We start from the raw sequence: 25098 nt of genomic DNA, 5'->3' as shown, positions 1-25098 counted from the left end.
CTTCTTTCATGATCTAGAGAAGCAGGATCTTGCAATGCCTTAGGTCCTGAAGTAGGAAGATCAGTTAATCTCCCTTTATTCAGTTTATAGAATTCTGTAATAAAAGGGCATGAGTTCAAGACATAATTTGCCAACGATTGTGTCTTTGGAAGAATCACTTAATCTTCCTGATTTTTATAAAATGTGAATGATAATCCTACCTTTATGGTTGTTGAGAGGTTATTAAAGAATAGAGCATGTTCCATGCTTGGCACATGGTAAGCATAGTAAATGGTGGATTTAGACAAAGTTAGCATTATGTAGCAGCTGCTAGTATTTTACATGTATTAGGAAAGTTCACAACAAACTATGAGCTAAGTATTAAAACCCCAATTTTTTCAGATGAGGAAACTGAGGGTCCAAAGCTTTAAGCCACTTATCCTGTGTCTTGCTGCCAGGTGGCGTCAGTGCCAGGATTTGGATCCAGGGTGTCTCACTGCAGAACGTGAGTATGTTCAGCTCTCCATGCTGCCCCTTAGATCCTGTCCGCAGGGATTTACAACCTGAGGAAATAGACCACATGTGTAAAGCACTAGATAAAACCACCAGCCAACACAGGCAATTGTTTCTGAAAATATACATATGAAACTAGTATGTTAAAAAGCTGATGCAGTAGTTTCTCTTACCAGAGAGTTAAGAATCTTTCTAGTTACAATGCGAGCTTTGATGATATTGTCCTAGCTCTTTACAAGTTTCTTAATTAGTTTCCTTCACAAATGAGAAGAGCCAACTAGCCCACATTGACCAGGGACCCTCTGATTGAGAGATTCACAGCTTTGGCATACCCAAGGATTCCTCTCTAGTGTTTGAAGTTATGAGACCTGTGTTCCTTATGACTCATATCAGCACTTTCATTTTCCATTTTCCATCCATGGTTATAAATTAATAAGGGCTAAAATGCAATGAAATATTTAAATGCTTGTACAAAGAGTTCCTTAAGAGGGCAACACTGCTAAAATTGGCAGCATCAGCAGGTGAGATCACAGGAAGGTTGTCAACTGAGAGATGAAAGTTCAAATTCAGTAGAAGAAATGTTTGCTAAGGGATGGTCGATTGTGTTACTGACCCGTACACCCAACAGTCTGGTTCCCTTGCCATGGTGCCCCTCCCACCAGGAAAATTAGATACCCCTGCCCTCTAAACTCGGAGAAGGCAATGGCACCCCACTCCAGTACTCTTGCCTGGGAAACCCCATGGACGGAGGAGCCTGGTAGGCTGCAGCCCATGGGGTCGCGAAGAGTCGGACACGACTGAGCGACTTCACTTTCACTATTCACTTTCAAGCACTGGAGAAGGAAACGGCAACCCACTCCAGTATTCTTGCCTGGAGAATCCCGGGGACGGAGGAGCCTGGTGGGCTGCCGTCTATGGGGTCGCACAGAGTCGGACACGACTGACGCGACTTAGCAGCAGCAGCAGCAGCCCTCTAAACTCAGGAGTCTCCATGTGAATTGCTTTGGCCAATAAATACGGTTAGAAGTCAGGTGGCTGGGCGTTTTCAGACTTGGATGATGGTTACCAGGTTATTCCTCCTTTATCTGGAAATAGGGGCTTCCCTGGTGGCTCAGCAGTAGAGAATCTGCCTGCCAAGTCAGGAGACCGGGGTTTGATCCCTGGGTCAGGAAGATCCCCCTGGAAAAGGAAATGGCAACCCACTTCATTATTCTTGCCTAGGAAATCCCATGGACAGAGGACACTGGTGGGCTACAGTCCATGGGGTCGTAAAAAGAGTTGGACACAACTGAGCAACCAAACAACAATAACCAGGAAACAGGCAAGGTGGCAGGTTAAGATTGCTCCATCAGCAGTTCCAGGGTGAAGATGACATGGATTACAGCCACAGCCAATCCACCGTAGACATGCAGTGTGGGCAAGAAATGACTTGTGGGGTTGTTTGTTAGCACAGTGACCTCGCCCATTATGATAATACAGGTTATCAGTGTGCCACGGATGAAAATGTGGGTGTTGCACAAGTGAATTAAGAGCCCAGAAGTGGCACCTTCCAGCAAAGTCACCAGGCAATTGGCTGAAAGTTAACAGGAGACTGAGGTAAACTGAAAGTCTCCCTAGAGGAGTTGGGACCTAATAAGAGCTGCAAAGGAAAAGGAGAACCTAGACCTCTTCTTGGTCCTATTTTAATTGACTGGCTATCGATTTTTAAATACCAATAATCGAAAGGCCAACAAAAGAAAAAAGGATACGAGAAGTTAAATTTTTATACTTAAGAAGAAAACGATTAGAGCAAAGTGAGAACTATTCACAATCATATAACGAACAATTTTTGTATCTCAGACTTCATCACAATCTAAGATTTTTCTGTCTGTGCCTCCTGTTTTTCCTAAAGAAATACAATATTATGGATACAGATTTAAGCTTCCTGTACTCCCCTCCCTCCCCAATCCTATTTCCCTCCTTCACAAAATTAAATTAGTTATTTAAAAAAGCTAGAGACCATCAAAATGAAAATCCCACTTTGAAAAAAATATACTTCTTTGATGGCAAAATTGAGAAGCATACTTAAAACAAAAACCCACAATTTATTATATTTGATAATATCAGATAATCATTAAAAATGCCCTCATCAGAGAGGGAACTGAGGGAAAGATAAGATAATATTTCATGACTACATCACTGTTTTATCCAGTTATCCTGGCTTTTAAGGATTTAACAGGATCATGACATTTCAGAGTGAAAGAGTTTGGGACTGACTTGGCCCAGTGTCTTCATGTTTTGCTTGAGAAACTGAGAGGTGAAGCAACTTGCCCAGAGTCACACAGATATCTGTGTCCATGCCAGACCTTTGTCTCCACATAACATTATCTTCCAAGAGTAGTAGGAAGAGGGACAGGGAGGGCCGGCTGGCTGTCAGTGCAGAGTATACAGAGCGGCTTTAGGAGGGCCCTAAAAAAAGAAAAGAATCTGCCTGCAAAGTGGGAGACCCAGGTTGAATCCCTGGGTCAGGATGATCTCCTGGAGAAGGGAATGGCAACCCACTCCAGTATTCTTGCCTAGGAAACCTCATGGACAGAGGGGCCTGGCGGGCTACAGTCCTTAGGATCACAAGGAGTTGGACACGACTGAGAGACTAACACTTTGACTTTGAGGAGCAATCCTGAGGTGTCAGAGGCAATGGAGTGAAAAAAGGAGTGGGCAGTCATGTGGAAAGAGCTAGTCTTGGGACCTTCCCTGGTTGTCCACTGGCTAAGACTCCAAGTTCCCAATGCAGGGGGCCCAGGTTCGATCCCTGGTCAGGGAACTAAATCCTACATGCTGCAACTAAGAATTCATGTGTGTCAACTAAAAAAGGTCCCACATGCTGCAATTAAGACCCAGCACAGCCAAATAAATATGTAAAAGACGAAGAAAAACTGGTCTTCCAGAGGGGCCTGGAGAGTGTGGGAAGTCAGGAGAGGCCTGATAACTGTGCCCAGGCCCAAGGCTAGTGGTGATTATCCGAAGACAGTGTTACCTGTTGGGGTCACCTTGACAACCAAGAGCTTTACTGGAAGGCTGGGTGGTCTTAGTGAAACAGAGCAGGACTGTGTGGTCCTTGCCCCACCCCCCCACCCCCATGTCCTCTGCCTGCCTTTTGCCTGTGGGAAACTTTAGTCAAAGAATAAGTTTAATCAGAGAAGTGAGAAATGATGAAACAAAGAAAAACAGTCAAAAGAGACTAAATAATAATAATGTAGTCATTAAGCATAGTCAAGGACCTTTAGTTCTTTCTCAAGGGCTCTAGATAATATTCTGAGCCATATCCTGTGAGCTGTGTTATAGATACTAAAACACCAGGTGGAGAAGTTAACTACATGAGAACCGGACTGTACCCAAGATATAAGCTGCCACAGTTCCGAGAACGAACCTCAAAGAAATAGGAACAAATGACCCTGGAACTGAAGATTAACTGTACTTAAAACAGTTGACGCTGGTCAGACCACTGACGGCCAGTCTGTAGATGATATCAGAGATGACTGTGCTATTTCTGCATGTAGCCCCTACCGGAAACTCTGCCTATAAAAACCCTCGCCCCCTGCTTGTCGGGGGAGGGAGCGGGCGGGGGGGGGGTGGAGTTGGCCTTTGAATAGATATCTGCCACCCTACCCCTCAAGTTGCCAGCATCTGAAATAAAGCAAACTTTCCTTTCTACCCACCTGGCCTGTTTATTGGCTTTTGAGGGGCCATCAGCCGGCCTCCCCACCCTACCCCCCGCGCCACCCCCCCCCCCGACTCTTTCATTAGGACTTGGAAAGACTTGCAGTGAAAATGAGTTCCTAGGGTCTCAGGATTCTGGGGGCCCAGGAAGGCTGTGGGATAGGAAGTTCATTACTTTGCTTCTCCTCTCTGTCTCTCTCTCTGATCAAATCATTCCTGGGCATTGGTGGTGAAGATGTGGGTTTCTTTTTTTTTTTTTCTACTTATTATCTATTTATCTTGCTAGGAATTTTATCACACACCATTTCGACTTTATGGATGTGTTTTATTTTTGTTTTTAAACTCTAAGAAAGATAATCAGGTCTTCATTTTTTTACATTGATTTGTTTCTATTTTGCTGTGATTTGTATAATACTCAGAAACAAAGAATGCATTTACATTTCGTTTTCTTGAAATGAGGGATTTAGATTAAGCACATACCAGGGAAATTTTCACAAGGATATTTTCATTTAGTGAGTCAGCCATTTTAGATTACATCAAGTAACTCTTCCTTACCTATGCCAAGTCCCTTGCTATGCAGAGGGTTTAACACATTCTCAAGATGTGCTTGAGAAAAGGCTGAGGGCGCTTTGTTTATGGAAATGTTTGGCAGCCCGTTTTATTTTTCCCATGGGGAAAAAATTACACCTTGAAAAATGAACTGCATTAATATCTGTGAGTCCATACAGATATAAATAAATGACTGAATAAGTAAATAAATGAAGGAGAAGAGATAAATCCCCTGGTACAGAAAATTCCAAATAATTTATGTGCCTGCTTCACTCACAAGGAGATTGAACATACGTGTAGGCTGCACAAATGACTGCCTTCCAAAGAGCACAGTATAGAAAGTGACCTGGAGAAACCTGACCAACACTATCCCAGCCAGATGATCGAGGTCAAGGTCAACAGTGATAAGGCTTGTCGATGGTCTGTACCTATGCTTGATATGATATTTTGAGAAGGACACTTTATCTCTGTGGTCTTTATCCCCTTAACCCATAACCCTGGTCTGATAATGAGGAAATCGTCAACAAATCCCAATTGAGAGACTTTCTACAAAATATGTCACCAGTGCTCCTCAAAACTGTCAAGGTCATCAAAAACAAGGAAAAGGAGAAACTGTCACAACTAAGAGAAGCCTAAGGAGATTAAATTAAATACAATGCAGTACCTGGTTGGGATCTTGGAAGAGGAAAACTATGGAAACATCTGAATTATATGTGTACTTTCGTTAATGATAATGTACCAGTGTTGGTTCATTAATTGTGACAAATATACTAGATTAACGTAAGATGTTAGTAACAGGGGAAACAGTGTAGAGTATACAGAAACCCTGTGTATTATAGTCATAGTTTTTCTGTGCATCTAAATTGTTCTAAAAAGCAAAGTTCATTTAAAAAAAAAGAAACCAAAGAGGGAATTCCCTGGCAATCCAGTGGTTAGGACTCTCACAGACAAGAGCATGGATTTGATCCTTGGTTGGGGAACTAAGATCCTGCAAGCTTCGAAGTATGACAAACAGTTAAAAAAAACAAAACAACAAAACAAGTAAGCCTTGCTGTAATGAGGAGAGAGGAAATTATTTTAAAACAATATTAGACAAATTTACTAATGCTTAGATAATCAAAACAAATAATTGAAACAAAACTTTTTGAAGGACTTACCTATTCCAAGTAATTTAACATCATCCTCTTTACAGAGAGAAAAGGATGTATTGTGAGTTAATGAAAATATGATAAATACACATTATAATAAATTAAATGAACCCATGGTACTCCTCAAAGTGTTTTTTGTTTATCATGCTGCAAATGCCCCCTTTGAGTCCCTGGTAAATTTATATGCTTTTTTTTTTTTAATTGAGCAAAGGATTTAAAGAAAAGAAATACGCCATTTTCGACTTCAAATATCTTTCTCATTTAACTCAGCTTTTTTCTGCCTTTTTATTAAGTCTTTATTATTCAAATAAAAATGCTCATTGTGAGACAGTTTTTATTTTACAGTTCACTTGACTTCACAGTTTTCTTGGAATTGTTTTTGGCAACATTTCCCTTGCCACTCCCCCCTTTTAAAAAAAGTAACATCAATACATTCTTCCTTGTGATCTCTCAAGATTTGATACTTCATGTACAAGATTGGAGATTATCATGAAATATTTCAGAAATTGAGAATTTCAGTAAATATTTGTTTTACAGTGTTTGAGAAGAAAAACACCTCCACTTTCAAATACCTCGTAGCAGTCCACGTTGTTATTTGGATGAGTAGCTGAGAACATTTCCTGTTTATTTTAGGTTTGGGGACAGTGGCAAGAAGAACAGGAGGAGAGCTCCCTAATGTTCTGCACAGACATCAGAAGATGAACTCATGGGAACATGGGAGAAGCCCTCAATTTTAGCGTCAAAAATTCCAATATGGCGTTTAGATTGGGCTGAGATTGGGTCCCTAGGACTTCCTCCTCATGGGAACGGTGTGGGGACACTTTGGAGAACTTTCAGTCCATTTTCACAGCATTTATTGGCAACCACTTGGCACCATATCCCTGGGACCTAAGTGGATTAAGACACAGGCGCTCCCCCTTCCTTGAGCGTGGGAACCAGTCAGGGGACGTCAGGGAAAGTTGTACCCAACTCTGTGAAAGTCCCCAGGCCCTGACTCACATCCGCAGCCCTGTCCAGGCTCCTGCCCTTGCTTCTACTGGGACCTCCTCCCTCAATCAAGTCCCCGCCCATCGACCTGAAGGAAGGAGGAGCCTCTCAGTGTTGACAGCTGGCCTGTCCGAGTCAGGCTTCTCACATCCCTCCATTCCCCCACTCCTCCTATTGCTCCAGTGACGCCCACAGGTTGCAAAGCGGCTCAGATGAGCCTCACTTGCAGCAGCCCCAGGGCGGGGCTGCCATCGCTTCCAAACCCCGTTTGTCCAGAGGGAACAGAGCCGGGCTGGACTCTGTCCGGAGTCAGGGGGACTCTTCCCTCCTAACTGGGCTGCCCTGTGGCCCTCGTCCCCAGCAGGAGAGTTTCCTTGACTGGAGGATCACAGGTATCTGAGAACAGCTCCCTCTTACCTCTAGAAGAAAACCACTAAAACTCCACTAAAACCCCAGAGATCTCCAGAAGCAAGGCATCGGCATGTAGAGGTGGTGTCTTCTCTCAGGTGGGATTGAGGCGCCCCCTAAGATGGCCGGTTGGGTCTCCGCCGGTGGCCAGTCTGCTCAGCGGCCCACGCGGATGGGGGAGGGAAGTGAAACCTAGAGGGTGGCGCTGAGCCGGGGAAGCTGTGGAAGAACAGAGGCTCAGGGAAGCTCTTCAGTCATCAACCCAGAAGGAACAAGCGTCCAGGAGGATGACTGAGAGACTGAGGGAAGGGGGAAGGTCCGAGGGTCTGTGGGCAGCTGGGGGTGGGGAGACGTGGGTGAGAGGTCGCTCACGTAGAAGCAGCGGTCACAGAGGTGTGGGGCGGAAGGTCCCAAGGGGGGCCAAGGGACTGAGAGGCAGGGACTTGGCCGAGTGGTCCCCAGGGATGGGAGTTCACCCGCTGTTATGGCAAACAGGCTAGAGGGAGACACTGTGAGTCAGGGGCCGGAGCCTTCAGTTCCCCGTGGGGAGAGACCTGGAGCTTGGTAGACGCAGGATGCCCTGTACCCGGGTGGGTGTGCCCTGCCCACCTGGGGCTGAAACCCAGCCTGCTGACCACTGGAAGAGCCAGGCGCCCCGGCGTGGGGCTGTGTTCAGCTGGAAGGAAGGCACCCTAGCGCAGCCCTGGGGACATGACCATGCTGAGGCCAGGTCAAGGGCTTAGTGAATGGCATGGACCTCAAGGAATAGGGGGCTTTTTACAAGAAGGCAGAGGGGAAATAGTGTAGAGTGGCGTAAGGAGGGAGGAGAATGAGACCACCAGTTTTCTGGCCCTGTGACACAAGATTCTTCTGGTTAATAATGACAATGATAATAATGGCCAATACATCCAGAACTTACTGTATTCCAGGTACAGTGCTAACTACTTTCTGTATGTATACCTCAGTTAATCCTCGCAACAACCTGATGTTATTAGCTCAACTTCTCACTGAAGAAACCAAGGCACAGAGACTGGGTTACTTCCTCCAGCTCAAAGTGAAAGTGAAGTCAGTCAGTCGGGTCCGACTCTTTCTGACCCTGTGGACTGTGGCCCTGTAGCCCTCCAGGCTCCTCTGTCCGTGGGATTTTCCAGGCAAGAATACTGGAGTGGGTTGCCATTTTCTTCTCCAGGGGATCTTCCCAACCCAGGGATCGAACTCATGTCTTCCACATTGCAGGCAGACTGTTTACCCTCTCAGCCAGGAGGGAATCCCAGGAATTAACCCCCAACTGTCTTTTTTTGATAATTTAAGAAGTTGATTTATTTAGAGAAAATAGACATTGCATAGACAGAACTCAGTCTCAGATGGTGCTAGTGGCCAAGAGAGAGACACGCTCCACAGACACAGTGTGGGCTATGTCAGAGGTGAGAGTCCAGCCTCCACTGTCTTGACCCCAGACTTCACTCCCCTACCCATGAAACTAACACATAAGGACGCTTTCCTCCAAAAATCACTCACAAAGCTAGTTTTATATCCTCCAGATTGACAAATGTTCATCCTAGTTTGACAATGAAAATAGGAATCCCAAACTAGACTTTGTTTCTTTCGAGACAAAGAAGACTTCAGTTGAATGTTTTTCTCACCCTCCTGCTTTGCTCACCTGGCCCTTTGCTTCCTCCCTGCCTCCTTACACAAGCCCTTTGCAGAGCTCAGACTGCAGCCTACTCTACCTTCTGTATCTTGCCTTCATTACAGGATTAGCACCCAACTCTACAGGATTTCCCAGGTGGCACAGTGTTAAAGAAACTGCCTGCCAATGTGGGAAACACAAGAGACTCAGGTTCCATCTTTGGATAGGGGAGAAATGGCAACCCACTCCAGTATTGTTGTCTGGAAAATTCCATGGACGGAGAGGCTTGGTGGGCTACTGTCCACGGGGTTACAAGGAATCAGACATGACTGAGCACACACACACACACACACAGCGTGTATTTTGTCTAATTGGTTTTCCTGATGTAGAAGTTTGTCATTGAGGACTTCCCTAGTGGTCTAGTGGTTAAGAATCTGACTGCCAATGCAGGGGACACAGGTTTCATTCCTGGTCTGGGAAGATTCCATATAGAACCTTCCACATGGACGATTCCACTTAGTTGTCTCAGGGCAACTAAGCCTGTGGGCCACAACTCCTGAGCCCTTCCTCTAAAGCCCGTGGTCCACAAGAAGAGAAGCCTCTGCAATGAGAAGCCTGTGCACCACAACTAGACAGTAGCCCCGCTAGCTGCAACTAGAGAAAGCCTGAGTGCAGCAACAAAGACTGAGAGCAGCCAAAAATAAGTAAATTAAAATTTTAAAAAAGAGAAGTTTGTCATTGGGCTCTAATTGTTTAAACACGAGTGGTATCAGTTCAGTTCAGTCACTCGGTCGTGTCTGACTCTTTGCAACCCCATTGACTGCAGCACACCAGGCTTCCCTGTCCATCGCCAAATCCCGGAGCCTGCTCAAACTCATGTCCATAGAGTCGGTGATGCCATTCAACCAACTTATCCTCTGTCACCCCCTTCCCCTCCCGCCTTCAGTCATTACAGGCAGGTAAATGGGGAAGCAAATCGGGGTGGGGCGTGTAGGAGGAAGAGTGGGAGAGTGGAGGAAGCTGAAATTCCAGCTGTAGCACTTGGTTGTGAAACTTCAGACCAGACACATTCAACAATTATTGAGTGTGTAGCATATGTTCTACTGGATGAGATGGAGAGGAATTCACCAAACCCAGTCCTTTCCCTCTGCACTGATGTGTAGACTGTATTTTCCAGGTTTTCTCATAGTAAAATCATAGTTAAGTGAGGTTTTATGCCTGAGTTTGGGCCATGAAATGTGGGTGGAAGTGGTGTGTAGTTTTTCCTAGGCCCTGCCCATAAATACCCTCCATACAAGCCTCCACTTTCTCTTTTCTCTGACCACTTCTCCCCCACAATTTTGTTAGAAATGTCTGCTAGTGGAGCATAGTAGATTTTAGATTAATATTTGGTGATTCATGCATTTCACTCTGTGATTTCAAATGCTAACACTCGGAAGAGCTCTGTTAGTTAGGTGTTGCTGAGACAATTAACACTGAAGTATCAGGGGCTTCCCCTGGTGGCTCAGTGCTAAGAATTCACCTGCCAATGAAGGAGACATGGGTTCGATCCCACCTTGGGCAGATCCCACCTTGTGGAGGGGCAACTAGAGCCTGGGAACCGCAACTACTGAGCCCACACACCCTAGAGCCTGTGCTCCACAACAAGAGAAACTACTGTAATGAGAAGCCCAAGCACAACTAGAGAGTAGCCCTTGCTCCCTGCAACTAGAATAAAGCCTGCATGGCAATGAAGACCCAGCACACCCAAAATAAATAAATAGTAAATAAATAACGTTATTTATTCCATTTCTGTAAACACAATTCCAAAATAGTTTATCTTAAAGTCTTATCCTATCTTATTCCAAACATTTCTTCTGCACTATGAGTAATATACTTGGTTCCTTGACAGCACAGATTGTTCTCCCTATAAAACATTTTGCTTTCATAGCAAAACCTTCTTGATTCTGTGACCTTATGCCATTTTTCCCCTTATGCTATAATTCTCAGGTCAATGACTGCAGTTACTTTTGTTTTGGATTTCAGGGAATGCATAAAGCTTGTGATACAAGTAGTAATTAAACACTGTTATCTTGATATGACTTTCCTCAAGAAGTCCAGACATGTCAAGGGGAGGGTTACAAAATGAGATGAGAGCTGGAGACACAGCAGCTGAAGTCATACAGAGTTCCTAAGTGTTTGGAAGCCTGGGTATCCGCATCGATTTTATTTATAGAATGTTCCCATATTGTGGTGTGAGACCAAAGGTCAGAATTCGTCTGCGCTTCATTCAGCTCTCAGTGTCCTGGCTGTGAACAGGTCAAATGAGGATAACCATCAGATGAGGATAACTGTAACAAGAAGGAAAGAGTACGAGACTCAGAATAAGATTGCTTGCATCTAGAGCAAAATGTTATTCTTTGAGAAAAGGAACTGCTTTACACCTTGACCATGGTGATTTGTTCACCTTTTGGAGTTTGGTGGCCTGTGGAAGCCATACCCAGTCTTCTGTTCACAAAGGGTTCTCGTGTGTGTGTGTGTGTGTGTGTGTGTTTAATTGAAATACAGATGATTTACAATGTTACATTAATTTCAGGTGTACAACAAAGTGATTTAGTTATTTTCCATTATAGGTTATTGCAAGATATCGAATATACTATTGAAATATTATAGGTTATTGCAAGATAGAAGGTTTTGCTATGAAAGCAAAATGTTTTATAGGGAGAACAATGCTGTGCTGTTAAATAACCAAGTATATTACTTATAGTGCAGAAGAAATGTTTGAAATGAGATAGGATAAGACTTTAAGATAAACTATTTTGGAATTGTGTTTACAGAAATGATATGTTTTACAGTAGGACTTTTTTGTTTATCCATTTTATATATAGTAGTGTGTATCTATTATTCCTAAGCTAATTTATTCCCCACCTCCCCTTTAGTAACCGTAAGTTTGTTTTCTATGTGAGTCTGTTTGGTAAACAAATTCATCTGTTTCATTTTTTAGATTCCACATGTAAATGATATCATATGGTATTTGTCTTTCTCTGACTTACTTCACTTAGTATGATAATCTCTAAATCCGTCCAGGCTGCTGAACGTGGCATTATTTTGTGCTTTTTGATGGCTGAGTGAGGCGTGATTTCTGAGTGCAGGAGTTCTGTCTGACCAAGAGCAGATAGCTGGTGTTCATCTCATCTGCAGGAACCTGAAGCTTTCCCCACATGCTCATCTCTACCACCAAAGTTCTCTCCTGGGGTCATGCAGCAGCCTTGGGGTGACCAGCTGTTCCTGTTGACCCCACATAGGGGTGGAGAGGGAGGCTCCTGGAATGCCAAACTCCCAGTGCTAAAACTGGGAAAATCCATGGGACTTCTCTAGTGGTCCAGGGGTTAAGAATCCACCTGCCAATGCAGAGGATGCAGGTTTGATCCCCGGTGGGGCAACTAAGATCCCACATGAGCACCACAACTAGAGAGAACCCCACAGGCTGCAGTGATGAGTCCGCGTGCTCACAACTATGATGTGCTGCAGCCAAAAATGAAATAATTAAAAATAAATAAATAAAAATAAAATTGGAAAAGTCCTGGGCAAACAGGGATGACTCGGTTCCCCTGAGCAGACTCCTAGCTGGTTTCTTTGCATTCTGCTAGTTTCCCCCTTGACCTGTTTTCCACAGAACGACCAGAAAGATAAGAAAATCTGGCCCTGTCGCTTCCATGCTAGAAACCCTTGATGGCCTCCTAGAGTCATTAAAGCTAAGCCCTTAACCAGGCATCCGAGGTCCTAATGGTTCTGCCCTGCTGCCTCCCTGGCTTCCTCGCTCATCACTACCCTCACCCCTGCCCTGCTCTCCTGGCTCTAGCGAGCTGCTCTGTGGGCTCAGCCACACACTGGCTTCCGTAGCTCCTGCACGAGGCCCACCTCTCCTCCCCAGGCCTTCTTCACTCACGCTGGACCCCTAACTGAACCCTCTTCCCCACCTCTTTGATTTGTCTGCCAGTGTCTTGCTTTTGATGTTACCTCCTCAGTCCAGTCTTCTCTGATTTACCCTATGTGAGTTAAGTGCCTTTATCCTTAAGAGGATTTTTGGCTACTCGATACAGAGGCCTGTCTACTGTAGCTTAACAGGTGTCAACTAAAAAATACAGTCACAACCTGAAAAAAACTAAGATCATGGCATCCGGTCCCATCACTTCATGGCAAATAGATAGGGCAACAATGGAAACAGTGAGAGACTTTTATTTTGGAGGGCTCCAAAATCACTGCAGATGGTGACTGTAGCCATGAAATTAAAAAACACTTGCTCCTCGGAAGTAAAGCTTTGACCAATCTAGGCAATAGCATATTTAAAAAAAGAGACATAAAAAAAAAAAAAAGAAGCAGAAACAGAAACATTACTTTGCCAACAAAGGTCCATCTAGTCAAAGCTATGGTTTTTCCAGTAGTCATGCATGGATGGGAGAGTTGGACTATAAAGAAAACTAAGCGCTGAAAAATTGAAGTCTTTGAACTATACTATTGGAGAAGACTCTTGAGAGTCCCTTGGACTGCGAGGAGATCAATCAATCTGAAAGGAAACCAGGCCTGAATATTCATTGGGAGGACTGATGCAGAAGCTGAAACTCCAATTCTTTGGCCACCTGATGCGAAGAACTGACTCGTTGGAAAAGACCCTGATGCTGGAAAAGACTGAAGGCAGGAGGAGAAGGGGATGACAGAGAACAAGATGGTTGAATGGTATCATCAACACAATGGACAGGAGTTTGAGTAAGCTCTGGGAGTTGGCGAAGGACAAGGAAGCCTGGCGTGCTGCAATCTATGGGGTTGCAAAGAGGTGGACATGACTGAATGACTGAACTGAACTGAAAGTAGAGAGTTATTTTATTTAGTGGGAATATTTAGGACTCTGGGCCCGGGAGACAGCATCTCAGTAGCTCTAAGAAACTGCTCCAAGGAGGCAGTTGAGGGGAATTCAGGCTATACACAAGTTTGCAACAAAAGGAGCAGGCAGTCTGAACATAAAAGACCAGGTATCAAGTTAATGAATCTAGCATTCTTTGTATGGGAAGATGCAAGCCTCTGGGCTCACTAAATTCATTCCTTTCATATGCACCTCAGCTATCTGGGGCCAATCCTGTTTCATTGTTCGCCTTGCTTCTTGCATTCCTCCAGCTCCCCTGCAGTCACTTTCGGAGGTGGCAGCATCCACTGGATGGGAACCCTTATTCACATCAGAAGTCACTGATGGCTGTGACATTTCTTGTTGATTAATATGGCAGGAGATATTTTCATTTCACAGTCCCTCCCTGTCACGCGAGTGTATGCTCCTCGGTTCTTGTCACGTCACAACAAAAATTTGCAGTGACGGACATTAGAGCCCTCGGCAGGTCACGGCTCTCGGGTCTTAGAGAGACCATGTTATAGCTCTTAGACAAATCAGTGTTACAGCTCTATTTTATTTAGATGATAGCAGGAAAATCCATCCTTGAAGCATGAGGGCCTGCCGACTGTCGACCCCCAAAGACACAAAGAGAACTACGCTCCAGCAGGCAGGAGAGAGAAAGGGAAGGAGAGTGCTTTGGCTCCGCTTTTTATGTTTTTTTTCCTCCCCCTGAGCCTGCCCTATGTAAATTGGGCTTAGCCAGGAGTGCTGTTCTACCTGAAGTTCTCACTCCGGTCCTCGGACCTTCCTTTGACCTTCCTTTGTTCCATTTTCGCGGGCTTTTCCCTTCCTTTCTTTTAGCCACCGCCATTTTGGACTCCTGTTTCCTATTCTAACTACCTAACACGCTCCATGGTAATAAATTCAATCATATTTAGGAGACAGTTCGTGACCATTATTTTTTTTTTTTGGTCCCATGGCTCTGTGAGACTCATCCTAGATCAGGTGAAGGTCTTTATTGATAAATCGCTCCAGGTCTTAATTTCTGGATTAGGCCCATTGATAAATAATAAAAGATTCTCTGGATCCTCTATCTTCTCACCTAATAGGATTCAGGACATATTTCCCTTGTTGCCTCTTCCCATACCTAGAACCATGCTATTACAATTATTCTACATTATAAATGTGATCTATTTCTTTAAGATGTTTACTTACCATTAATTTGGCTGGAGGCCTGGTTGTACATTATGTAATGCAAAAGACAACATTCTTATAAAATGAACAGATTGTAAGTAATACAGCTAATAACGTGATTAAAGTTACAAATATGGATTTAAGCCAGGAGCTTTCAGAACCAAACCATTTTCCCATTAGAGGATTACTCATTAGAGGATTCATCTGGTATATAAACACAATATTCAGTTTGAATTATAGCACAGGTACCCCTTTGAGTTGCTCTAAGGATATCACAGGCCATACAATATTGTAAGATGGCTTTTCTCATTATAGAGACCTCAGAATTTAGTAGACTAATAGTCTGGTTGCTGAAGGAGTCCTTGAGCCTAGAAAAGAAAACAATGATCTCAAAGGCCTTTGCTGAATCATCTAACTTTGGGGAAAACAAAACCGAACTTTAAGTCCCACCCTAATGCTCCAGGCCGGTTGTATCTACCTGGGACTTATCACCCCTGCCCAGGGGACTTATCACCCCCTGCCCAAAACCTCCCACCCCCTGTTCAACTACAAATGCCATCTCAACTAAAGATTACCCAAAAAGGGTCCCGCCAGACTAACGTTTCCCTTATCACTTCCACAAACCTCCCTTTAAATATGAAGCCTCCCTGATCCCTCTTGCGCTCAGCCCAGTTGTTAGGCCGACTGTCACCCCTCCTTGTGTGAATAAAGGTAACCTACCTCCGTTGAGGTCGTCTCTCCTTCTTTTCTGCCTCGGCCCGAACTATACCTTACATTCTTGGTGCCAAAACCCGGGAGAGGGCGAGACATCTATCTCTCTCTCTCCCTCTCATTGTTTTTCCTTTTCCCGGAATCTGGGAATGTGAACACCCGCCGAACTCACTTTCTGCCAGGCCTCGTAAGTTCCCCTCAGGGACGCCTAGTGCCTTCGCCAGCGGTGCAAGCCTTGTCCTAAGACTTTATTGGTGCTTTCTGTGCCCCCAGGCCTCCAGCTCTGTCCTCTTTCTCTCTCTCTCTGACAGACCTCTGGAACAGGGAACTCTTGCCATTCGACCGTTCTACATGCAACAGTCTACTCAGGCCGGCCCCTAGATTAAGGTAAGATCCAGACGGTGTTCTAGAGGCGCCCTAGAACCTAGTCCTCTCTGGGTCCCGGGGACCCCCGGCCTAAGGCCACTCTATAAGCGACGGTGGGAGATGCTCCACCTCGACACAGAGCTCTCTTCTCATAACTCTTATTGCGACTACGAGTGACGACTCGAGCTCCCAATAGGAGCCTCTGCTTGCCTTTCAGTTGTGGGGTCTGGCCAATCTGTCCCAAAAGATTGCCCTCTGGCCTGTGTTCTCAAAATCTCAAACTGCTCTTACTCACTGAACTCAAAGCCAACCGCTTAAAACAGCTCTGTATGCAGATCTGGCCTCAATACCAATTGGACAATCAAGACCACTGGCCTGAATTCGGCACATTTGACTTTAACATTCTTCAAAATCTCACCAACTTCCTTAAACGGAATGGCAACTGGTCGGAGGTCCCATATGCCCAAGCCTTTTGGGCCCTTCAGAGCAGGCCCTCCCTATGCAGGGCCTGCTCTACCCACGAAGTCCTTCTATGCACCTTGCCTCCCAAGAAAACAGGGCTCTTCTTCAACTAACCACCGATTGAACCCCTGGAGTTTGACCCCGTGGACAACCCCCCTTCCCACCTGCCACCCCGCCAAGCCTCTCCTTCCCCCTCATCCAACTCACTTACTGGCTCCGAAACCTCTCCTGACTCCCGCTCAACCCCATTACCCCATCTTCCCTACTCTCCCTCCCCACTTCTCTCTCCCCCTGCCACGCGGTCACGTACCCAACACAGTTTTCCCCTGAGAGAGGTGGCAGGACTAGAGGGCCCCACTTGAGTCCACGTGCCATTTTCATTGTCAGACATGAGCCAGATAGAAAAAAAGTTAGGATCACTTCCTGAAAATCCTACGAGATACAGAAAAGAATTCCTGAGACTCTCCTAGGCCTATAACCTCACGTGGATTGACATATATTATATCCTAAATGCCACTCTCTCCCCAGATGAAAAAGATCGTATCTGGCAAGCAGAGAAAGCCGATGCCGATCACTTACATAACCAAGACCAGGATAGCCCAGTTGCTGATGAGGTGGTACCTCAGTTAGATCCCCACTGGACATACCAGCACTGTGATCCAGGTACCAGGAGACTCAATCATGTGATTACCTGCCTTCTAGAAGGAATGCAGAAAAATACTCATATCCACGTCAATTATGATAAAGTCAGGGAAATCACCCAAGGGGCGGACAAAAATCCAGCCTTATTCTTGGCACACTTCACAGAGGCAGTCCAGAAGTATACCAACCTAGTCATCACCAACCCTTGCTGGGTTACTCTACCTCCATGTTCAATTCATCAGCCAGTCCGCCCCTGACATTAGACACAAGTTTCAACAACTAGAGAAGGGCCCTGAGAACCCCCAAAGAGACCTTCTAGAAGTAGCCTTCAAGGTGTTCAATAATAGAGAGGAGGAGGCTAAGAGAGAAAAAGACCATGAGAGAAAAGCAAAATATGCCTTTTTGGTGGCAGCAATTAAAGGAAGAGATCAGCCTGGCCCAAGTCATCCCAGACCGGGGCTTAAGACCGCCCCCCCCACCCCGGACCCTGCTTCCAATGCAACCAGTCGGGACACTGGGCAAAGTCCTGCCTGAACCCATGGCCCTCCACAAAAGCATGCCTAACCTGTGGTCAGTGGGGACACTGGAAGATGGACTGTCACCAGGGACGCCCTGGCGGCCCTGGGGAGATCCCCACTTCTCTTCGTAACCCTAGCCCAACCCTATGAGAGTGGTTCCAATGACGGGCCCCGGGTTCCAGCCCCTGACCCGTGTCCCAGACACGAGCTCGGAACTTAGGGTAGACAGGGTAGTGGCCGGGAAAAAGACCTCCTTTATAGTAGACACTGGAGCCGTTTTCTCTCTCTTAACTTCCTACTCGGGCCCAATTCAAGACTCAGAACTCACAATCAAGGGGGTCTCTGGAGTTCCCTTAAGGCCAAAAATCAGCCCTCCATTACTCTGTCAATTTGGAAAATTGACCCTCATATACTCATTCCTCATAATGCCTCAGTGCCCAATGGCACTCCTAGGGAGAGATTTGTTATCCAAATTGGGGGTCTTTATTACCATACCCCTCCTCGATACAGTCTATATTCTGCATGCAGATGGCACCTGGACCGTCCCGCTCCCTCACCCCTGACCTTCCCTTGAATCTACCCACCTTAGACCCCCAAGTCTGGGACATGGATCACCCATCCATAGCCAAGCATCATCCCCCAGTCCACATTACCCTAAAAGACCCCTCGACTATAATCACCCAACAACAGTACTCTCTCACCCTGGAAGCCCACAGGGGACTTAAGCCTATCATGGACCGTCTTCTTCAGGCCTCTATCTTAATTCCTACCCATTCACCACACAACACCCCTATTCTGGCAGTAAGGAAGGGACCAAACTCTTGGAGACTGGTCCAGGATCTGCAAAAAATCAATGAGGCCTGCTGGAGTCTATCTCCAGCAGGTCCAGGGGTTCCCTCAGGATGGACGGTGTCGGCGAAGCGAATGAGAAGGCACAGCGAGTCTTAGCGTTTTCCAAGTGTCTACTCCCTTTATTGTTTTTTAAGACAGCTTTTATATTTTTAGTGGTATATAGAAACAAATGTAAAGTATAGAGTCATACCAATTCAGCTTAAGGGACATACCAACTTAGCTTAAGGGACATACCAACTTAGCTTAATGGGTATATCTTAATGGGCCTATCAATTTAGCTCAATGGGCCAGCAGTTTCGACCCTCATCGCAGCCCTTTGCATGTCTTTTGTTACAAAAAGCCTCATTTTGTTTACATCATCTTCTGGCCTGGTGGTCTGCTAACACCTTGTGACTCTCCATTGATAAGGGTTGATCAATCAGAACACTTTTGTATCGGGCACATCAGGAAAGAATTCATCAACAGCAAGTTTTAAGGTAAAACCTGTTTTTGGTAATTTACTCTATGCCTTGAGCTTAACAGAAAAGAATGTGGTTCCATAAAGTCATAGAACAGCAAGCTGAAGTTCAGCTCTAAGTAAGAATCATCAGTTAAATCAACAATTGTCTTATTATTTGTATTAAAGCTAAATTTCTATTTATATAAATCTCTAACTATTATGCTTTCACTATATAGGCTAAATACGTTAAGAGTAAAAACATAGTGAGTAAATATAGATTAAGTAACAGTTTCACAAAGCAATATTTTTTGTATTTCCTAACAAGCCCTTTTCCATATCTGGATCCCTAACTTCTCCCTCATTGCAAAGCTGCTCTGTGAGGCAACTAAAGGATGTCTGGATGAGCCTCTCTTCAACCCCTCCTCGCTGGCCAATCCTATTTGCCAGCTCACCCAGAGCCTCCCCCGAGTGCCAACTCTCCACCTGCCAGATCACACCAGGCCATTCTTTCTCTTTGCCCATTCTCTTTGCCCTGGGACTTCTATGCCAGTGGGCCGGAGACACCTGGGCTCCTATAGCCTATCTGTCAAAACAGCTTGACATGGTGACCAAGGGGTGGCCTCCCTGTATACAGGCCATGGCTGCTATTGCAGCCCTTGTATCCGAAACAAACTCTCTAGGCATGCGCCTTTAACAGTCTGTTCTCCACACACCTTCCGAGACTTACATCACATCGGGCTTTCCTCTCCCTTCCCCCTTCCAGGGTGCAGGTCCTACATGCCTTTCTCCTCGACCCTCAGCTCTCATTCTCCCCCTGCTCTCCCCTTAACCCCCCCAGTTTATTACCCACGTCCTCTACAATAGACCCCCTCCTACATAGCGGCAGCCTAACAGTAGATCGTACCCAAAACCCCTTCCAACATTTAACAGATCAGCCCATCCTAGACCCAGACAACCCACACTGGTTCATTGATGGCAGCTCTCAAAAATCCCCACCCTTCATGACAGTATATGCCATCATCCAGGGGGACCTTCGTCACAACCACGGGACCCAGACAATTGAAGCTTCACCTCTGCCACCTCACACCACCTCCCAACAGGCGGAACTGATAATGTTGTAGCCACACCTTCCGGGAAACAAACTCACTCAGAAGGACAATGCAGATAGTGGAGTGCAGTTTATTACACTGACGGGCCCAAGGCAGAGTCTCCTCTTAGCCAAGTTCCCCAACCAGTTTTTGTGAAAACCTTATATACTCTAGGACTTCCCTGGTGGCTCAGAGGTTAAAGCGTCTGCCTCCAATGCGGGAGATCTGGGTTCGATCCCTGGGTCGGGAAGATCCTCTGGAGAAGGAAATGGCAAACCACTCCAGTATTCTTGCCTGGAGAATCCCATGGACAGAGGAGCCTGGTAGGCTACAGTCCACGGGGTCTCAAAGAGTCGGACACGACTGAGCGACTTCCCTTCCCTTTATATACTCTAAGTGTACGTGTTCAAACTCAACTCCCCAAATTCTCTGAAACTAGTCTGACAAAGGAAAAGGAAGATACAATCAAGGCTCACCCGTGATTCCTATGCCTTAAGCCTAGGTAGTTAACAGTGGACAATTATCAATAGGCCTGTGGTCATACCCCAATAAGTGTAATAGAGTTTATGATTCTATTCGGTTATACAGATAATTAGGGTATTCTTTTAGGCGACAGAGAGTCTAGGTACGAGCACTGGGGCTCTTCCATCCTGGGGGTCTGGTTTTCCAGTTGGTATGTCGTTTCCATAGATATTGGGCATATAGCTCAAAGTCCACAGTCCAGCCCAGGATGGAGTCCTGCTTTCAAGATGGAGCCTGTTCTGTTTCTTCCTTCAAGGTTATTGATTTTTCTCCTGGCAATCTTGATTCCAGTTTGTACTTCATCCAGCCCAGCATTTCTCATCATGTACTCTGCATATAAGTTATATGCAGAGTACATTTAAGAGGTAAGTAAACTTAAATCTTTCCCTGGTGGCTCAGACAGTAAAGCGTCTGCCTGCAATGCAGAAGACCCTGGTTCGATCCCTGGGTTAGGAAGATCCCCTGGAGAAGGAAATGGCAACCCACTCCAGTATTCTTGCCTGGAGAATCCTATGGACTGAGGAGCCTGGTAGGTTATAGTCCATGGGCTCGCAAAGAGTCAGACACGACTGAGTGTCTTCACTTTTTCTTTAAACTTAAATCTATTAACAAAGGCAGTTCAACATCTGAAGAAAGTGTGTGTGTCCTCTTAATGGAGAGAAAAGCCAAATTCAAGTTTTGTACCAGCTTACTTTTAAATTCATTTAAAGGTAAACTTAATTAAGTTTACTTTAGACTTAGTCCGTCCTAACCATGCACAAAACTCTTTTCTCAGCGTCCACTTTCCACAAACCTTCTTATCACTTTATGTACCCATTACTTTGTTCTCCCATCTTGAAACAGCCACTGTAAGTCAGAGCTCCTTTCTTTCCCCTTCATAAAATGGAATTCCATTTCTCATAACTTCCTTACTGAAAACACACATCTTACTTTCCCTAAGCAACCAGAAACTGACCTTTATATTAGCATTCAATAGAACAGTGAGTATAAATACCAGTGATAATTTCTGAAAACATTTGCTTTCTTATAGAGAACATCTCAGGTGATACCAAACATTTTCAATAATATTCTCAAATACTTTTAATTTTTTTTTTTAGTAATCAATATCAGTATCTTTTAAATAAATAAGCTTCTATCACTTAACTTAAATTGGCAGAGCTTTAGAATCTTAAGTTATCAAACATCTGGAAAATTATATTAATTAGACATTTCTAAAATATGATTAAAGTTTTATCCCAAATTTTTTATCACATTTACATTTATCTGGAAGTTTCATCATGTTCAGAGATTCTCTTGAAAAAGATTAGTAAGATCTTATTTATTAAACCTAGGTACAATAAAGTATTATACTTAATTTTGATGACTCTTAATGACATATACATTAATTTGTATCAACAAACTTAAACATTGCTATCAGGTGTCAATGGTGTTGGTGAAGACTCTTGAGAGTCCCTTGGACTGCAAGGAGATCCAACCAGTCCATCTTAAAGGAAATCAGTCCTGAATGTTCTTTGGAAGGACTGAGATTGAAGCTGAAACTCCAATACTTTGGCCACCTGATGAGAAGAGCTGACTCATTTGAAAAGACCCTGATGCTGGGAAAGATTGAAGGCAGGAGGAGAAGGGGACAATAGTGTATGAAATGGTCGGATGGCATCACTGACTTAATGGACATGAGATTGAGTCAACTCCAGGAGTTGGCGATGGACAGGGAGGCCTGGTGTGCTGCAGTCCATGAGGCCGCAAAGAGCTGGACACAACTGAGCGACTGAACTGAAATGATCAACTTAATATTGAATATTTCCCAGTTCACGCGAACCTGAAAGTCATCTTGGCCAGTTTTTCTTTAAACGTAATCGCTTTTTATTAAAATTAAATAGAGCTCTTTGTAATTCCCATTCTAAAAATACCTTTTAGAAGTAGAGATATCTCATATGTATAAGGTGTACACGGACATAAACAAACTAGAGATCTCATGTCTTTATTAAAAGCTTAGATATGAACTAGGTATTACAATATTAATATAAACTTACGCTCTGACAAACAGTTGGAATACCTTAAAGTTGCTTGCTCAGATGATTAAGGCTTACTATCTATAAAGTTTGACCGTGGGAACCTTTTAAGCAGTTGATTTAAAACTGCCGCGTTTTTTTTTCTTGGTTTTTCAGGTCTTGCCTTCTTAATTGGGCTTAGTCTAGTCCTTGAGGTCTGTATTCACATTCTGATTCATACATTTGCAAGACAAAGGCAGTTGTTTAGTTTTTCAAAGAATGGTTTTATCACCTAAAGTAACTAAAACCAGTGGCAAGATTTTTATCAAACTGAAATGTATTTACAAAGTTCTGTTTTCTAACTTTAGAGTTTTAATTTGTCACATCTTTAAAGGTTTGTACATGGTATTTAGCACGTACACATTTTCTGAGTTTATAAATTAAACCAAGGCAAAAATCATAATTTTTTGTATTTACTAACTCTTACATGTTAAGTTTCCAGTTTACTTATTTTGTATGAATCGGGTGACTGTTGGTTTCCCAGGGATGTTTAGTTAATATTTCCTTAGCGGCAATCTATATGCCTTGTTTATCCCAGTGAAAGTGAAAGTCGCTCAGTTGTGTCTGACTCTTTGTTTCTCCATGGACTGAATTCTCCAGGCCAGAATACTGAAATGGATGGCCTTTCCCTTCTCCAGGGGATCTTCCCAAACCAGGGATCGAACCCAGGTCTCCTGCATTGCTGGCAGATTCTTTACCAGATAAGCTACCAGGGGGTGTTTATCCCAAAATGTAAGTAAACAAGAACTGTCACCACCTGACATAAAGCCCATTTACATGTACCAATTTATATACCTTAATCTAGATTCCAGCAAATTTTGTATCTTTAGCTTTCATAAGGATCCAATCAACAAGCTTTGGTCTTAGGGGAGAATTTAGAAGGTTTGCTTTTTGTTCCCTATTTTACCTACTTGTATATAAAAGGCTCTGGGATCCCCAGAGTTGGGTAGAGATGAGGAAGTCAGGCCCTTAGCCCGACTGGCCCCAGATAACTTGTCAGCAACAAATTGGCACTTACCAAGAGCATCGACAACGACAACAAAGGCATCTGCCTTGTATCCTGGAGAACCCTGCATTGGTGACCTGCAACAACCCCTGAGGGAGTTCAGGCTGGAGTGAGGCACTCTGTGCTCCAGGGAATCTGGTGGGAAATAATAGCTAGACCTTTTTTCTTTTTTTCCAATTTTTTTGTTGATATTCTTAATCGCTCTTTTTAGCATCTGTAAGGCCCATTGAGAAGACTTCAATGAAGCTTCCTAAACCAGTTTTTCTCATTCAAATAAGCTCTTAGGTTAATTTGACTTTTGCTTTTTGCTATGCAAAGTCACTTCAGTCCTGTCCAGCTCTCCATGATCCCCCAGACTGCAGCCCACCAGGCTCCTCTGTCCATGGGATTCTCCAGGCAAGAAAACTGGAGTGGGTTGCCATTTCCTTCTCCTTTGCTTTATAGGTACCAACAAAACAATTGCTCATAATGCATAGCTATTATTTTAATGAGGTAAAAAATTTTTTTCTTTTTAAAAAAGGAGTTTCCACAATGAATTAAAAAAAATTATTTGGATGGTTATTTAGAATAGAATAGGTAAAATAGACATTTATGTGATGAAAACAAGACTTGATATTACTATACTACCTAAAGTGGGCTTCCCTCATAGCTCAGTCCGTACAGAATCTGCCTGCAATGCAGATTCTAACTGCATACCCATTAAAGAGTCTCTTCAATATTTAGGGTGAGATTTATTTTCTCTTTATTTATTTATTTTAGTTAGGTACTTGCAAGTATGAGCTCCGTTCCTTATGTCTTTCTACAATGTAGCCACCTGGCTGTCTCTCAGGATTGTTAAGATTCAGCTCAGTTCAGTTCAGTTCAGTCACTCAGTTGTGTCCGACTCTTTCTGACCCCATGGACTGCAGCACACCACATCTCCCTGTCCATCACCAACCCCCGGTCCATTGAGTTGATGATGCCATTCAACCATCTTGTCCTCTGTCGTCCCCTTCTCCTGCCTTCAATCTTTCCCAGAATCAGAGTCTTTTCCAACGAGCCAATTCTTTGCATCAGGTGGCCAGAATATTGGAGTTCCAGCTTTAGCATCTGTCCTTCCAATGAATATTCAGGACTGATTTCCTTTAGGATGGGCTGGCTGGATCTTCTTGCAGTCCAAGGGACTCTCAAGAGTCTTCTCCAACACCACAGTCCAGAAGCATCAATTCTTCTGCCCTCAGCTTTTTTTATGGTCCAACTTTCCCATCCATACATGACTACTGAAAAAATCATAACTTTGACTAGATGAACCTTTGTTGGCAAGTAATATCTCTGCTTTTTAATACACTGTCTAGGTTTGTCATAGCTTTTCTTCCAAGGAGCAAGTGTCTTTTAATTTCATGGCTGCAGTCACCATCTGCAGTGATTTTGGAGCCCAAGAAAATAAAGTCTGTCACTGTTTCCATTGTTTCCCCATCTATTTGCAATAAAATG

General features: G+C 44.3%; 1 long non-coding RNA gene across 1 annotated transcript in view; it reads left to right on the top strand.

Annotated features, from left to right (window-relative positions):
• Positions 1-25098, top strand: part of LOC145511621 (uncharacterized) — a 67340-nt gene that overhangs the window by 14257 nt on the left and 27985 nt on the right. The window contains exons 2-5 of the long non-coding RNA XR_014058006.1: positions 438-484; positions 15991-16066; positions 18860-18995; positions 20737-20933. This is a non-coding gene — a long non-coding RNA (uncharacterized LOC145511621). The remainder of the gene's footprint in view (positions 1-437; positions 485-15990; positions 16067-18859; positions 18996-20736; positions 20934-25098) is intronic.

Source organism: Giraffa tippelskirchi, chromosome 6, assembly GCF_054371585.1.
Source record: "Giraffa tippelskirchi isolate mGirTip1 chromosome 6, T2T-mGirTip1v1.2.pri, whole genome shotgun sequence".
Classification (NCBI taxonomy): domain Eukaryota; kingdom Metazoa; phylum Chordata; class Mammalia; order Artiodactyla; family Giraffidae; genus Giraffa; species Giraffa tippelskirchi.
The sequence above is the reverse complement of the archived record's forward strand: the minus strand, read 5'-3'. Positions and strand labels throughout refer to the sequence as shown.